Below are 16,487 nucleotides of genomic sequence, written 5' to 3' on the forward strand. Positions count from 1 at the left end.
TTTTATATAAAAATGCTAATAGAAAAAGCAAGTATATATTAAGAAAATTTGAACCATCGTCCTTTTTAAAAAAAGTTATAAATTTACCAATCTTAATTCACCAGTCCATAGAAATGACTTACTTTATGAACTCCATTTTAGCTCAAAAATAAATGTTTCCATGATTCAGAAAATTTGTTTTTCTGAATATCCATAAACGTTAACCTCATATAGTTAGTGATTTACATAGACAGACTCACCATTTAGATATTCAGAAAAAGTCATTTGTATAATGACCATATCAACAAGAAACAAAGACGCTCTATTAGTTGACTCTAACCATGTGACTGTGCAGATGAGGTTTCCTAGTTTGGTCATGTAAGGGACAATTCTGAGTATAAGACCAACATGCTCCATATATCTCAACAGTGAGGATTTTGCCTCCATCTGTTTTAATCATTTACTATAGATTAAGTATTGGTATTTATGAAAGAGTAATAAGGATACAATTTGAAATGACAAGCTCATTATACAAAAAAGTACACAAAGTACTAAGTGAGTAAACAGAGAGAGAGAGAACAAATATGTATTTGAGTGTGTGTGTATGTGTGTGTGTGTGTAGAAAAAAAGCCTGGAAAGAAACCATCTGAACTGCTGATAGTAATACCTTCTAAACCAGTTTATAGTGGATATGTTTGTTACTGTCTTCATAATTTTCTAATTTTTTCCCTAATTTTTTACAGTGAAATTGAATTTATCAAGTCTTTGTTTTTTCATCTGTCACAGATAGTGCTACTCATTTTTCTCTCTTCAAACTTTTCATCTGTTGTATCTTCACTTAAGTGTTTCTAAAGCTCAAGAAGAATCATGCTTCCCATTGTTTTCACAGTTGTTTCTATTTTGAAATAGAGTTGAGTTCACTGAGTAGACTCATAAACTCTCAACTATGGCCAAGTCCACACATTAACACCTTGTGACTGAGCAGTACAAATGTTTTACATGCCTTTAAGCTCACTTTGAGTAAGTCACGTGGCATAACTCTCCAGTATTACAAGAAAAAAATCCCCTCTGTAGGTATATCAATGACTTACTAGGAAGGAGTACTTTATTACATGGATATTTGCAAACTCAGGATAAAACTGATTATTACCAAGGAATTAAACACCATATTTTCAGTACTCAAACTAGAAGCAAATGGCCCTTTCCTAACAGCTATTTTATATCCTAATCATTATATTTCTTCTACATGGTTACAAAATAAACATATAAAATGAAAATGGCATTTGGAAATGCATTTTTGTTGTACCTCAAAGACTGAGAATATTAGTTTTATCTAGTACTTAGGAAAGTCCCACAGATATGCAATATTTTTTTCTGGAGTCAAGAGATTTTTAGAAAATGGTAGCTTCAGTGAATCCCAACTTGGTATGAATCTCAACTTGGTTAGCCTCTTAGTTCTCATCTGTCTACCTTTGTTGAGTAAGCAGCTAGTGGGAAGAGCAGACAGATGGGATACAAATGTGTCCCAACTATGCATTCCTCCTGATGAAGACAGTTCCTCTAGATCAGAAGTTGAGTTTGGACAGCAGCATCAGAGAGGACTAAGACAGAAACTAGATGTCAAGAGCAGGTCTGTTCTTAGAGTTGTCCAAGCACTCAGTAATTGTTGAAGAAGTGACTTGAAACCACCCTGTCCATTCAACTGAACATTTAAGAGGAGCACAAGGAGCAGAGAAGCTTCCTTCTGGGCATCCAGAGGTGACTGATAACTTGGCAACTGTTATAGCATCAGCCCCCAGGTACAGAGTTCAGTGACATACACCACTAGTAGGCTGTCACCACTTAAAGTGCAGGCAATTTTACTTTCCACAGAGTAAAATTACCATGAGGTCCATGGGATCCTATCAACACAAAAGAAGAAATGGACAAGCAAAACAAGCCCTAATATCCTTAAGGATATTAGAGCTCTGGAGAAGAATGATAACAACAACACCACACTTAGAATAAGCATACGAAAGTATATCAAGACATTTAAGAAAAGCATAAAACAAGTTGTTGGAAATGGAACACATCATTTCAAGCTAAAAAATGGTCTGAACTAATTTGCATTCCTCCCAACAGTGCATGAGTTCTCCTTTCTTCACATACTCACCAGAATTTGTTAACTTTTGTCTTTTTGCTAATAGGCATTCTGTCTGGCATGAGGTGATATATCGTGATTTGGATTTGTAGTTCCCTGACGATTAGTGACGTTGAACATTTTTTCATATACTTGTTGGCCATTTGTATATCTTTTTTTGAGAGATGTTTACTCAGGTGTTTTATTCATTTTCTACATCAGATTATTTGTTTTGTTTTGTATTGCTCTTGAGTTGTTTGACTTTCTCATATATTCAAAATAGCTAGAAGAAAGACATTTGGTGATGAAAATGCTAAATACCCTGAACTGATCATCACACAATATATATACGTATCAAATTAAATGTGTCAATGTACCAAACTATGTGTCAATTAAAAAGAATAAATGAATAGATACATAGATAAAAATGTTTTAAAGTGAGAGAAAAGTTTCCGATAACACCTGAATTAGTAGAGTAACATGCTCTGCTCTAATCTTCTAATGAGGTTCATTATTATTCAAAATAAAACTCCACCTTCTCACTGTTGCTTGAAAGCTCCATTATGAGCTTACATTCTACAACTTCCTGACCTAGATTCTACCTTCTCTCCTCTTACACTATTCTAGACTATTTGGCAGTTTTTTGTACACATAATAAAAGCATGATCATGCCTCCAGCCTTTTGCCTTGGTCTTCCTTCTGCCTATCTCAGTCTCCTCCCAGATAGTTACATGTCTTGCTCTCTCTTTTCATTCAATTGTCACTCCATTCAAGTGTCCTTGGTCTCCTAATCTAAAACAGATGTAACCAAAATCTCTCAAAATCTTTATTCATTTTTATTCATCCATATGATATATATTATTGTCTGGCATATTTTTAAGTATTCATGTTTTAAATTTTGTCTCCTTCCCAACAAGCATATACTCTGCATAAGCATGTCTAATTTATTCAATTCTGAATTTGTAGTACCTAGATCAGTGTCTGGCACACAGTGGGTATTCAACAAATTTGTTGAATCAGTGAATAAGTGGGTGATTAAATCAATATGTGAATAAATAAATGGTCTGTAACTTCAACTAAAATTGGTCTATGTCCTCAATTCTTGATATGGTACTAATCTCTGTTACAAAAAGCAATGATAAGCATTGTGAAAATGAATTCTTACATGGTTACATGTGTGTATTAGAATACTGAAGTGATGATATCAAATGCAGCAAAAAGCAGAGGCTGTGAGGCCAATATTTACTACTGCTGCTGAATTTATTATCTGTTTATAATTAGTTGCTTCCTCTGCACTCTTTCCATGCTTCCTTATAGGTAGAATACAATTCCTTGCCCCATTCCCCTGATTTGGGGCTTGATGAGGTAACTGGCTCTATAGCCAATGGAATGTGAGCTGTGATTTTTGCTGCATTTGGGCAGAAGCTTGGAAGGTAGTTTGTGACTTGGTGCCGATCCTCTTGTTCTGACATATCCATCCTAAGAACTGCAAGTTCTAGAAAGTTGCTGGCTATTTCTACAGCTTGGGTTCTGAAATTAAAAGACACACAGAGCCTAGGAGATCCCATCAGTATTGAAGCCTTCCTACAGCTTTATAACATTTGTAAGAAATTAAATGTATCATTATAAGCTACTGGGTTATTGGAATTTTTTGGCTGCAGAGAAACCTAATACAACTATGTATTTCAGAGGTAAAATATCTTTGTGAAAACTAGGAAAGATGAGAAGACATATTATTTATCTGCCTCTGAGTATCCCCAGAACCTAGAACCACAAACAATGTCAATATATTCCTAAATCTATATCCAGTGTCAATGTTAATTCAAATGAACTCTGTCCTTGATTTTGGAGTGGCTCCCTTCCGTATAACAACGTGGATTTTTGTGTTGCTTCATTCAGTCTCTAAACATTCAGAATTACACAGATTTTTTAGAAATGTCTTCTTTGATAAGTGTAACAAGAACAATAGAAGTTATTACCTTGAAGGTCGTATTTTTCTAATTGTGATTTAATAGGTTCTCAAAAAAATAAAAATAATAAAAATAAACGTACCTAAGAAGTGAGGAATGAATGTTCCTGCATATACCTGAATGATAAAAGTAAATGACGGAAACTTGTGATCACCACTAGGACTATTTCAAATACCCTAGCTTGACTGTGATGAACACATTTTGAACAATCCCGCTAACTCCATTTTGCGCACCCTGTGCTATGTATTTCTTTTCTGAGAGCCAGTGGTCTGAGACACCTGGCATCTTTGTAACCAATTTTCTGAGAAACAGGGCCCACTCGCCCTGCACATCCTATACCTGCAACTGTGTAACTGCCTACCACGCATGCTGACTAAAAAACAACTTTAAATAGAATTTTGTTGTTGGGCAACCCCCAACACACACTTCCCCTAACCTACTCCTTCTGCTTCTGTAATAATCTGCTTACTGCCCCTTGACCCTAAACTGTTATAAAAATGTTGACCGCCCTTTGTTCTTGGCTGAAAGGTTTGAGCTCTAGCTTACTCAGAACACTGGCCATTAAAAGTGGACTCTCAACAAAGTTAGAGTGTGGCACTTCTGTTTAAACTCGCTTGGGCATAACATATTCTCTACAAATATTTATTCCTATCTTCTGAACTCATAGCAGGATTATAGTTCTTTGGCCTCCTATAGTTGGATGGAAACAGGTGATGAGTTCTGTACAATAAGCTGTGAGTGAGTTACATGGGTCACTTCTAGGCGAAAACATTTACTTGCTGCTTGGGGACATTAAGAGTTCTGGCATGTGACTGCCAAGTTTCCAGATATAGCTTTTCCAGTAGCATGGATTCTGAGTGACTATTACGAATATATCTCTCCTGACAACGAATCTATGAGACGTAATTTAAAAAGAAAGTGAAACTCTTAAGTCATCAAAATTGAGGGAATTGTTAATAACTATGGCAACACTGGATAAAATATACATGTATAGTTGAGTATATATCCTCAGTGTATATGTGAACACACTAGCATAATACTGTAACTGAAACACCAGGGGTTCAGTCTAGGTCCTGCTACTCACCTAGCATAATACTATAACTGAAACACCAGGGGGTCAGTCTAGGTCCTGCTACTCACCACACAGAAAGACAATCACTGAGACAAGGAGTATTTCCAGGGAAGAAGGCTTTAACGGAGTGCTGCAGCCAAGGAGATGCTAGTCTCAAACTCAACTTACTGACTAATATTAGGGAGGAGGTTATATAGCAGAAAAAAAAATGTAATCATGTGTTGGAAAACAGGAACCAGGGAAGGGTAAGAAAACAAAATGAGGGGTCTAGTATCTCACTGTCTGGATACAGTGATCTGGTGAGTTTCAGTTCTTTGATACTTTTTGAGAGGCCTAAGCATCCTTTCCTGAGGAAGAAACTCAGATAAAACAAATGTGAATTTCAAGTTTTAAGATCAAAAGGATCAATTTTTACATTCATCCGAAGGAAGCATCTATGGGACTACTAGGTCTGTTTTAGCTTTCCCTTTCTCTTTTTCAATTCCTCAATCATGGAGAATCTGGTTGTCAATCTTTCTGGCTGCTTCATGCTGAGGAGTGGCTTTGTGGACAGCTCCATACCAAAAGTGTCCACATGGTCACTCAGGAATCAAACGCTAATCTAATACCATAGTTTTCTATGAAAACACAATCCTTTTATTTCCCTCTTCCATCAAAGACAAATCACAGTAGAACCAACCTATCTGCAAAATAAGCATCAGTCCAATATAGTTGGCCTGATTACCCATACACCACCTAGGCTTTGCTACTTGGCTTTGCTGGAACCTCTTACAAGGCCATTTCAGTTAAAGATTTGAAGAAATAACTAACGCTTCCAAAGAGGTCACATTATAAAAGAAACAGGTTCTTATTAGCCATATGCAAACAAACACATTCCTATGAATTAAGAATATTCACAAGTAGTTTTAAAATTGAGGTGAAATTAAGCAGAGAGAAATAAGCTTCAAATTCTGTTTACAAAAGTATAGTCTACTCAATAGACTTCAAGTGCACTTAAAGTTTATAAATAGGTCTAAAGAAAAAAATTCTCCAGACTCTAAGAAACAAAAAGAACCAGCAACATTTCAAACCAAAAAAGAAATAAAAAAATATTTCATTCCTTTATTAGTCTGCTCAATGCAATCAACTCTAGCTTTGCTTTATATTGGGTTAGCAATCTCTACAAACACATCAGCTTTTTAATTAAAAGCCTGGTAGTTTTCTCCATAATACAGTGGCACAATCTCCAAATTTACCAGAAACCCGCATTCAAGAGTCCTTTTCATAAACTCCTCCAAAGAAACAAGCCCTGGACTGTGGCTGATTGTAAGTCACTTTTTGAGAAGAATCAATGCAAAACAACAATTGTGGATGACAAAAGTATTAGGATAGCCATAATTAAAGATGCAGTTGACAAGGAAATTTGGCTATTTCTGTTGGCATGCAACAATTTAAATAATAATAATCAGTACTGACAACATATATTCAGACATTAGAATGTCAGGAATCTCATACAATCCTGGAATGCATATTAACAACATATCTATATAAATATAACCGAAAGAAAGTTAAATACCACCTCACAATTGATAGTGCTTCCTATATAATTCTAACATATCAAATAAGCCTAATATGTTTCTCTTGGACTTTAAGAGACCCAATATCCAAAAACATGTTAGTTTGAAGTCAAAAGACTGAATTTAGAACTTGAAATTTTACTATTGGAAAGTCTGTCAAATATGAAAGGTTTGGGACACTTGGTATCACGCAATAGAATCATAAATTACTATAAAATAGCATTGATTTAGCCAAAATGTTGAAACAAAAAAATCATTTACTTATTGATAGAGAGGAGACACAGTTTCCCAAACAAGAATTAATAAAGACAACATGAGTTCAATGAAATCTGTCTCTCAAACTCCCTCTTTGTTTTCTTCTGTAGCTTTCCACAAAAAGTAAACAAAATCTCTTATTCTCTCTTGCATGAAAATTTTGCTCAAACAGAAAACCAAATTGCATTCTATCTTTGTATAATATATTATTAATATTAAAGCTAGTTTTAATAAAACCTTATAAACAAATCTAATTTTAATCAGTTGGACCATAAGTTAAGATTTCTACAAACCTTTTATAACCTTTTACAATGTTCCATTAAAGAGTAAATAAATGCTACAAGAAAACCCTGTAATTCTAACCCATGGACTCAGATGCTGGCCTTTCATCAGAGTGCTTTTGATATCCATGTTTAATTTATAGAAAAACTCAACTAAGCTTCCCTCTCAAAATCAGTTCTTAAAATCTCACACACCCTCCTCTTCCACAATAGTCTCTGAGGAGGAGGTTGAAGAGTTTTAATTTTCAACCCTGTGTCTCACAATAGCAGTTCATTTTGTCACCTTCTCCCAGGTCTGAAGACAAGGTTTTGCATAGGGGTCAAAGTTCAAGATTTAGCAGGGGTCAGTGCCCTTTTCAGAACCAGGAGTCAAAGCTCTGTAACTTAACAGCACAAGGATTAGTTATTTATACTACAGAAATTCCTATCATTTTCTCTAACATGTCACATATTAAAACACTGATTTGGAGTCTAGTAGTTACTGCCTGCAACACTTCAATCCACTGTATTAAAGTAGTTAGGTTACTCACTGCATATGTCTAATTGCTAGCCTTCCAGTGATAGGACTGTGACCAAAAACATCACAAATGTCCTAAGTCCTGTGCCAAACTTATCAAAGTAAGACAACTAAACTTTCTCTCCATCAGTAAAAAAAATGGTAAATGCAAATTTCAGTTCTGGAAACTCAGTATGAAATAAATAATATTTCACTTAAATTCTATACTACAAAACTAGGACAAAGTAAGGACAACTTCACAATAATTTCTTTTCAGCTATTTAAAAGAGTGTCATCAAATATTTCTGAGACTGGTTTACAGATACAGCACTGATAATTTATTAGGTAACTTTCACCACTGAAATCTTCAATCCAGTGCAACACTTGTACATATTTTGTTTTCAAGTACTCACATGAAGGCCCATCAGTGATAAATTATTTGATTAAAAAAAAGAACCATTAAAAAGTTCCACTATTTTAATTTGTAAAAGTGTTTATTATTAATACTTAAACCAGGTGAATGTCCCTTAATGCTAATAATGGTAAACACAACTAAAGTAGTATGAGAGAAATCCCAGTCAAAATTATTTCCTTAAGGAAAAAGCCAGTCTTCCCTAAACACTAAAATTTTGTATACATATCACAGTTTATTCTCATTGTAAGAAAAGATCGGAGACCAACTCAAATTAGTAAATTAACTAAATTACTTTGGATATAAACACCACTTAAGCATTTCTACTCACATCTACTTTTCCAAGTAACAAGGTAAGTAATATATTATTTTGCCTCAGAACTTAGAAAAATAAGTCATTTATTTATTTATTTATTTATTATTTTTTTTCTTTTTTGCCAGGAACCTTCACGCTTTTAATAGGTCTCTAAATTAGAGGTGTACAATGTTATCCAGAGCCTTAAAAAAAGCACATGATGGACATGTTCTTCCTGGTATACAAATTAATTTCTTTAAGTCCACCAATACCTCTGTATGTTTTGTGCAATCAAAAAATTCTCTTTAGGCAAGTGACTGATAAGTTCTTTAGTGCTAGTATTATTTACATAGAACAGCAAAGACAATGTGAAGCAGTGCAAGCATTTATATGAAATTTAGCTTCATGCTAAACCTGGCTACATGCTTAGCTATATTAAAAAAGAACTGCTAAACTGCCAATGCATTTTTTTAACAATATTTCTTACCTTACCTTCATCAAGATTAAGAGCCTTAACTATGAGCAATGTTAATTAGCCAAATTCTCTAATTTTTTATTAGGTTTTAAAGACTATTTTACTCTTTAAACTTTTTCAAGTTTCTATTTTCTCTGTATGTAAATGAAGACTGGCACAGAGAAAAACAAAAAAACGGACAATGACTTACACAGACCATCTATGAATTGTTTGGACTTTCTGTTCTGTCCTAAATTTTCATTCTCCTTTTTTTTAAAAAAAAATAAGCAGTTATTTTACTTTAGAGCAAATATTTACCACACAAGATCCTGTTTCACACAAAAGTATTCTTGTTTCTTTGTAACTTTTCTTACCAAAAAATACATCTTTATATCCATAATTTTTTTTCATATTTACTGGTTTACTCTCTCCTATTTACTGGTTTCTTTCTATCTTGTTTCATAAACAACCTTTTCAAGTCCATGTTTTGAATTAATCTTAAGATAAATTCCGAATTAGACAAAATTTTTCTTTTTCTCACTAAGAATGTATCTACTTTGGCATATTTTATATTCAGAATTATATATTAACTATAATCCTTTTCCTTAAATTTTAGTGAAAACCTAGGAAGCATGAACTCCTGAGCTGTCTATCAGATGCTGGCATTTTATAGATGAGACTTACTCCACAGTTTTTAGAAATATGTTTCTCCATATAACTTTTTCATAATTGGAAATAGCCCAGACATCCAATGAGCATAAAAACTATTTTAAGATTTTAAATTACACCAAATTTTCACCTGCAAAATTTATTCCATTTACATGTACTCAATTCTTTCATTTCTGAGTTTATCCAGATTACGTTAGAAAAATTTATAGCCAGTGAACAGCAAGTGCTCATGCAAGTAAGAACCTTAAAGTTAAACAGATAGGTATTTTTGCCAATAACACAGATAATTTACCTCACATTAAATTAGTCTTGTTTGTTAAAGAAGGTACACAAACCAATATCATTTTATTTTAGCTGGGTTTATAGTCTTTAAATCTTCTATGGCAAACCCTGACACCTCAACGTATCTAGCAGAGACAAATATAAAACCCAGATAAAAATGTACACTTGCAATCCCAAAGACATTTCTATTTTTATTTTATTAATAATTTTAAAGCCAGATTGTTCATTAAATGTTCATATTTAAGTTATGTGAACTTGAAAAATACTTTAGACTTTCTTAATTTATGAATGGTCTTTTATTTATAAGCCAGTTTGGCAGACAAAATATATAATATATAAATGTATATACATCAACACACATATGCATACACATAAACACAGATCCAATAGCTTTTATCTTAGAACTCTAGCTATGAGATAGCAATGGAAACTCACTGGTTTACATGACTACACTCTGTTTGCCCCAATAGGTAATCCAGTGAAGGCTATGATCCAAAATGTCAGACAAAGCTATTTTCATGGCAGCTTGATTTTTAAAGGCCAAACCTCCCCAACCTCCAAAACACACTGGGGTCAAACACCACCACAGAAGAACATCACAGACTAACTAGGCCCAACTCTGCTTAGAACAGCAGCATAAAAGCCTGAATACACGAAACTTCATCATACTTTCCTATGCCACAGCAAACTCCAGATTCCAAACTGGATTACAAAAGGTTATAAGCTTTCTAATTCTAATTTCCCATGACACACACACAATAACCAAAACGTAATCCAAGTGCTGCAGCAGCAAATGAGCCCCAAGAGTGTACAAACTGAAACACGCATGTACTTCCTAATCTCAGTCAATTGGGCTTTTTCAACCTGCAAATGTAAATTCCTTTACAAATTTTCCAAATTGAGAGGATCAGATTCTGCTCTCTCGGCCCACAAAGGACACTTACCTATCTGGATGCAGATGTCAAATGCAAAGATTGTTCTTCCGAGGCAATCAGGAACATGGTTGGGGCTGGCAGTGGTAGGGCCAGAGAGAAGGAAACACACCTCCAGACAAAATTGGGCTGGCAGCTGCTTGTGAGGAACTCTGAGACTCCTGGCCCTTGGTAGCAGATCCACTAGCAATGCATTCATTCTCAGTCAGGGAACCAAAATCTGTTACCAAAACACCAGGGGTTTAGTCTAGGTCCTGCTGCTTACCAATAGAGTGAAGCTATCACTGAGATGAGTACTGCCAGGGAAGAAGGCTTTAATCGGGTCCTTCAGTCAAGGAGATGAGAGTTTGGTCCCGAGTCCATCTCCCTAATTAACTAAAATTAAGGGTTTATATAGCAGGGAAGAAATGCAATATTGTGTGGAAAAAGAGGAAGTAGATAGGGGTAAGGAGGTAAAATGAGGAGCCTGGCTCTCATTGTCTGGATGCAGTGATCTGCTGAGTTTACGTTCTTTGATATTTTTTGAGAGGCCTGGGAGTCCTTTCATGAGGAAGGAACTCAGATAAAACAAATGTAAGTTTGAAACTTTAGGCTGAGAAGATTCCATTTTTTTTAATTATTTAATTTTAATGTTTCTATAAGTTATTGGGGTACAGGTGGTATTTAGTTACATAAGTTAAGTTCTTCAGTGGTGATTTGTGAGATTTTGGTGTACCCATCACCTGAGGAGTATACAGTGTACCCCATTTGTAGTCTTTTATTCCTTGCCCCCTCACACCCTTTCCCTCAAGTCCCAAAGTCAATTTGTATCCTTATGCCTTTGCATCCTTTTGGCTTAGCGCCCACATATCAATGAGAACATATGATGTTTGGTTTTCCATTCCTGAGTAACTTCATTTAGAATAATAATCTCCAATCTTATCCAGGGTGCTGCAAATGCCATTCATTCCTTTTTATGACTGAGTAGTATTCATCTTATATGTATATTAGAGTTTCTTTATCAGTCATTGATTGACAGAGATTTGGGTTGGTTCCACAATTCTGCAATTGTGAATTGTGATACTATAAACATGCGTGTGCAAGTATCTTTTTTGTAAAACTTGAGAAGACTCAATTTCTGTGTTTATCCAAAAAAAAAAATCTATGGACTATTGGATCATTTTAAATATATCTGAAAGAAGAATACAAATTTATTATTAATAATTATCTCTAGTGAGTGGTAAGGAGGAGTTTAACAATTATACCCTTTGTTATGACTTTTTGTTTTTTGTTGTTGTTGTTTTGTTTTTGCAATGTGTAACAATGTTACTTTTTTTTTTGAGACAAGGTTTTGCTCTGTCAGGTAGGCTGGAGTGCAGTGGCACAATTATGGCTCATGCAGCCTCAACCTCCTGAGTTTAAATGATTTTTCATCTCAGCCTCTGGAGTAGCTAAAACCACAGGTACACAGGACAACCAGCTAATTTTTTTAAATCTATTTTTACTTTTAGCAGAGATGGGGTCTCACAACATTGCCCAGGCTGGTCTCAAACTCCTAGCCTCAAGTGATCTAACTACCTTAGCCTGCCAAAATGTTGGGGTTACAGATGTGAGCCACAGTGCCTAGCCAAAATTTAAAAAAATAATTTATCAAAATAAATCCAGCCTCTATTCCCCTGAGAAAACAAAGAGTGCCTTCTAGTAGGAAAGGATGGGAAACAACATAATTAATGGGAGCTATGCTTGTGTTAAAGAACTAGAAGCAGAACTTCAGAAAGGTCTAATATCGGCTGCATTCCTATGATTTCATTCTCTTGTGATATGGAGGCAGGGGCAGTAGTCAGAAGACAATAGGATTCCTGTTCTATCAGCATACGTTTTTAAAAAACTGTTCAAACCTAAGGTGACTTAGGTGGAAAATGTATGTATTAGTAAAACCTTGAGCTCCTAATCCTGCTAGCTGTACATGAAACCCCAGTAAAGCAGAGGAATCTAGGGGTTAACCCTGAGTTAACTCAGAGCTTCAGAGAGAAACCTTAGGTTAACGACCCCACCTTAACTAGGTTCAGTACAGACTAATGACCTATTTTTTATTCATCCTCTGCCCGTGAGCATCTCATTTTCTTTGCACTAAATGCAACCTTTCCAAGGCAACATTTTTTAAATGATTTCTCTAAATTACTGCCTCCCTTCATTTTTATCTATGGCAACCACTGTATTATTTCCATCATAGCATTTGTTATAATTGTCATTATCAATTTATTTGTTTTATATTTGTTTATTGCTGTAGTCCCCACCCCCTACAATATATGTTCCATGAAGGCAGGGATCATGACTATCTCTCTGAATACTTTATCCCCAGCTTTAGACAGTGCTAGATATATAGTACACATCCATTAAATATTTGTTTCATAAACAAATAGAATATTAAATAAATCATCATTGTTCCATATACCAAATAGCTCTCACTTCACCAAACTGGGAAAAAATAGAAAAACCACTGTTTTACTCATAGTTCCCATTACAGGAATTGTCTTAGTCAAAACAGAATTCATTTCTCATGTATTTTCTGGTTGTCACAGGCAAGCTAAGTGGGATTATTTCTGTATTTTTTCTTTTACATTTTAGGAAAACACATATGTTCATTCTATGGAATTTCATTGGATTTTGGGGGAAAATTTGAGGAACAGGCTTTGGAACTTACATGAGTTCAAAAGAGGCTGGGCACAGCAATGGCTTACACCTGTAAATCCCAGCACTCTGGGAGGTGGAGGCAGGTGGATTGCTTGACTTCAGGAGTTCAAGACCAGCCAGAGCAACATGGTGAAACCCCATCTCTACAAAACATTCAAACATTACCTGAGTGTGGTAATGCATGCCTGTAGTCCCTGCTACTTGGGAGGCTGAGGTGGTAGGATGGCTTAAGCCAGCCCAGAAGGTAGAGGATGCAGTGAGCCAACATTACGCCATTGCACCCAGTTTGGGTGACAGAGCCAGACTCTACATCAAAAAAAAAAGAAGAAAAATCAAAGGGTTCAAAATTATTTGAAGATTTCTGAAATTTTTCAAGAAGCAGATCGAATTAGGAATCTGTTTAAACCAATTTCTCATATTTTCTTAAATGTTTGCCTTTTGAAATAATTAATTTTGATAACTAAGGGATGGCTGTTTCTTAGCAAATTCTTTGGAATACCTCTATAATCTCAACTGCTGTTGATATTTTAATTGGAAATCTCAAGGAATTGCTGAATTCCTAATTTATACCAAGAAAAACTCAACGGCATATTATGCACAATTACTTAACATTTTAATTAAAAATGAATTTAAGAAACACTTTTGAGAACTCTTAAATGCTATTTGAATCTGCATAATTTAGATCCTGTAGAAATATGTTGAGGCTTTTAAATTCTTGCTCACTGAAATATACTTTCAAGATAGCTTTTAAAATTTTCAAAAATAGTTTAAATTTATATTTTAAGTTTTAATCCTCTTCAGGAAAAGCCCAACCTTAATTATGGTTTTCCCACAGCCAAATTTTCTTACTTAAAGTATTTAGACAAATAATTTTCACAAGGATATTTTTGCTAATTATTATTAACATTAGGGCTAAAAAATTATCTCACTTCCCTTATTAAATTAGGGCTTCATCACCACCATAATAAATGTAGATGAGGAAACCTGGCCCTGTTTTGGTTAACAAAGAGAACCTTAAACTGCTTACTGCTGCCTCTTTAAGTACATTCATCTATATTCACTGTAATAATGGATTCAGTGACAAGTTGGTTGACCTTCTCAAGTTTCTGATGCAAATCAATATTCATAAATAAAAACTGTAAGAGCCTGCTATTTATAGTCCAAAAAAACTGTCATGCCCAATAACATTTCTAAATTCTGCTTATTAAACCACTTGACTCTGCTTCTATAATTGAGAGAGGAGAAGGCTTGTGTCTGAATTAGCTAGATAAGTGCTTAATTCTGATGGGAACAATTTCAACCTAATGTCATTTTTCATAATGTACATATTTAACACTAGACAGTTTCTGGTAAGCCACATTCATGTTATTGACTTAATATCTAAGTTAGAAAGCAAAACATAAAAATATCTTCTTCTGTGGTTTTCAACAGGTAGTCCCTGCACCAGCAATATCAGCAGCACTACTTGGGAACTTGTGAAAATGATATTCCGGGACCCTCCCTGAGGTCTACTAAATCAGAAACTGGGTATGAGTGTATGATACTCTGTGCCTTAACAAGCCTTCTAATTAATTCTGATACTAGCGACGGAGAGTCTCTGCTGTATATCTTCTACTGTCCTCAGTGGACTCTTGAGTGCTGGCATCTCCTCTTGCGGTGTGGGCCTGTGGCTCAGCATTCTTTTGACTTGGAGAGTTGTTCTCTCTTCATAGACTGCGTTGGCCTCTGAAGTTGAGGTTCATCTCCCCAACAAATGAGGGAGATGGTGGGAAGCTGTAATGCTCACTTATATTTATATTCTTAACTGCCGTGTAACTGTGGCCATGCTTGTTGCTTGATTAGAATGTAAATTAAATTAAAACCAGCTTGATCCAAGTTAGAGTTGATATCATCACCAGTCTTCAAACCTAGACCAACATTTTGTATGCCAGATCAGTGCAATGATAATCTGAGAGAGCAAACAAACCAAAAACAATTCTACTGAATTGTCCTACATGACTGACATTCCACAGGATTTATCTAGCTAATCTGGATCTCTGGATAATGAAATCTACACTTAGGATTTTGACCCAAATAACTTACTTTTAATATTTAACATACAGGAGTCAGTCACTCGTTGATGCTTCACAATGATGCCTCACCAAGACCAGTATTATTCTTAGTATTTGAGATTTCAGAGGATATTGTTTTTATTCTGACCAGTAAATCTAAGAAGTTAGCATGTGATTCACTGGAACCATTGGCCTTTTGAAAGTGCCACTGTATAAATTTTGAGAATTGCTGTTTGAAATCATCATATGTCTTAAGCAGCATTACTTATATAAATATATATATGGGATAAATAGTTGTTTGAAGGAGATAGCTACTATAGAAGAGAAGACACAAAATTTGTTGTTTTCTGGACCACTAGTTATATTTTTAATGTTGAATTATATACATGGACTTTCTACTTGTATCCTTTGAGATTAGTGTATTATTTTTATTGCCTTCTGTTTTCTGTTTTAAGAATTTATCCATTTACTAATATCTCTATTTCATAGTCCTTTGGATAATTTCTAAAATTCAATTCCTATTTTCTTTTTATTGCTTAACAGTAAAAAACAACAAGACAATAGACCCATGTGATATACCTTTTGCAGAATGGCATACAATTTTTAATCTTCAATGGCTCCTTTGTCATTATCTACCAAAGAGTATATAGTTTCCGCATGATTTCTATTTTATCTTTAGAGTTTAGCATTTCCTTTAATTTTCAAATGCATAAGGGTTTCTAGTTAAACATTTTATAATTTATTTTTAGTGTATGGTGTTAATAATGGTAAGGCAAATGGTACAGTATCTACTTTGAGAAATTTCTGACACAAGAACAGAAAATCAAACACTGCATGTTCTCACTCATAGGTGAGCGCTGAACAATGAGAACACATGGACACAGGGAGGGGAGCATCACACACTGGGGTCTGTCGAGGGGAAATAGGGGAGAGACAGTGGAGGGTAGGGAGTTGGGGAGAGATAGCATGAGGAGAAATGCCAGATATAGGT

The 16,487-nt window shown here is 34.9% G+C and overlaps 1 long non-coding RNA gene across 4 annotated transcripts in view; it reads right to left on the bottom strand.

The window, feature by feature from the left end:
- The window catches only part of LOC103789015 (uncharacterized), a 724,824-nt gene that overhangs the window by 173,127 nt on the left and 535,210 nt on the right, over window positions 1-16,487 (bottom strand). For 2 of the 4 annotated variants that reach the window (XR_013530711.1, XR_013530712.1), the window contains exon 7: window positions 10,785-10,992. The exons of the other annotated variants lie outside the window; for them this stretch is intronic. This is a non-coding gene — a long non-coding RNA (uncharacterized LOC103789015). The remainder of the gene's footprint in view (window positions 1-10,784; window positions 10,993-16,487) is intronic. 4 annotated transcript variants of the gene reach the window in all.

The sequence above is a fragment of the Callithrix jacchus genome, chromosome 2 (assembly GCF_049354715.1).
Source record: "Callithrix jacchus isolate 240 chromosome 2, calJac240_pri, whole genome shotgun sequence".
NCBI lineage: Eukaryota > Metazoa > Chordata > Mammalia > Primates > Cebidae > Callithrix > Callithrix jacchus.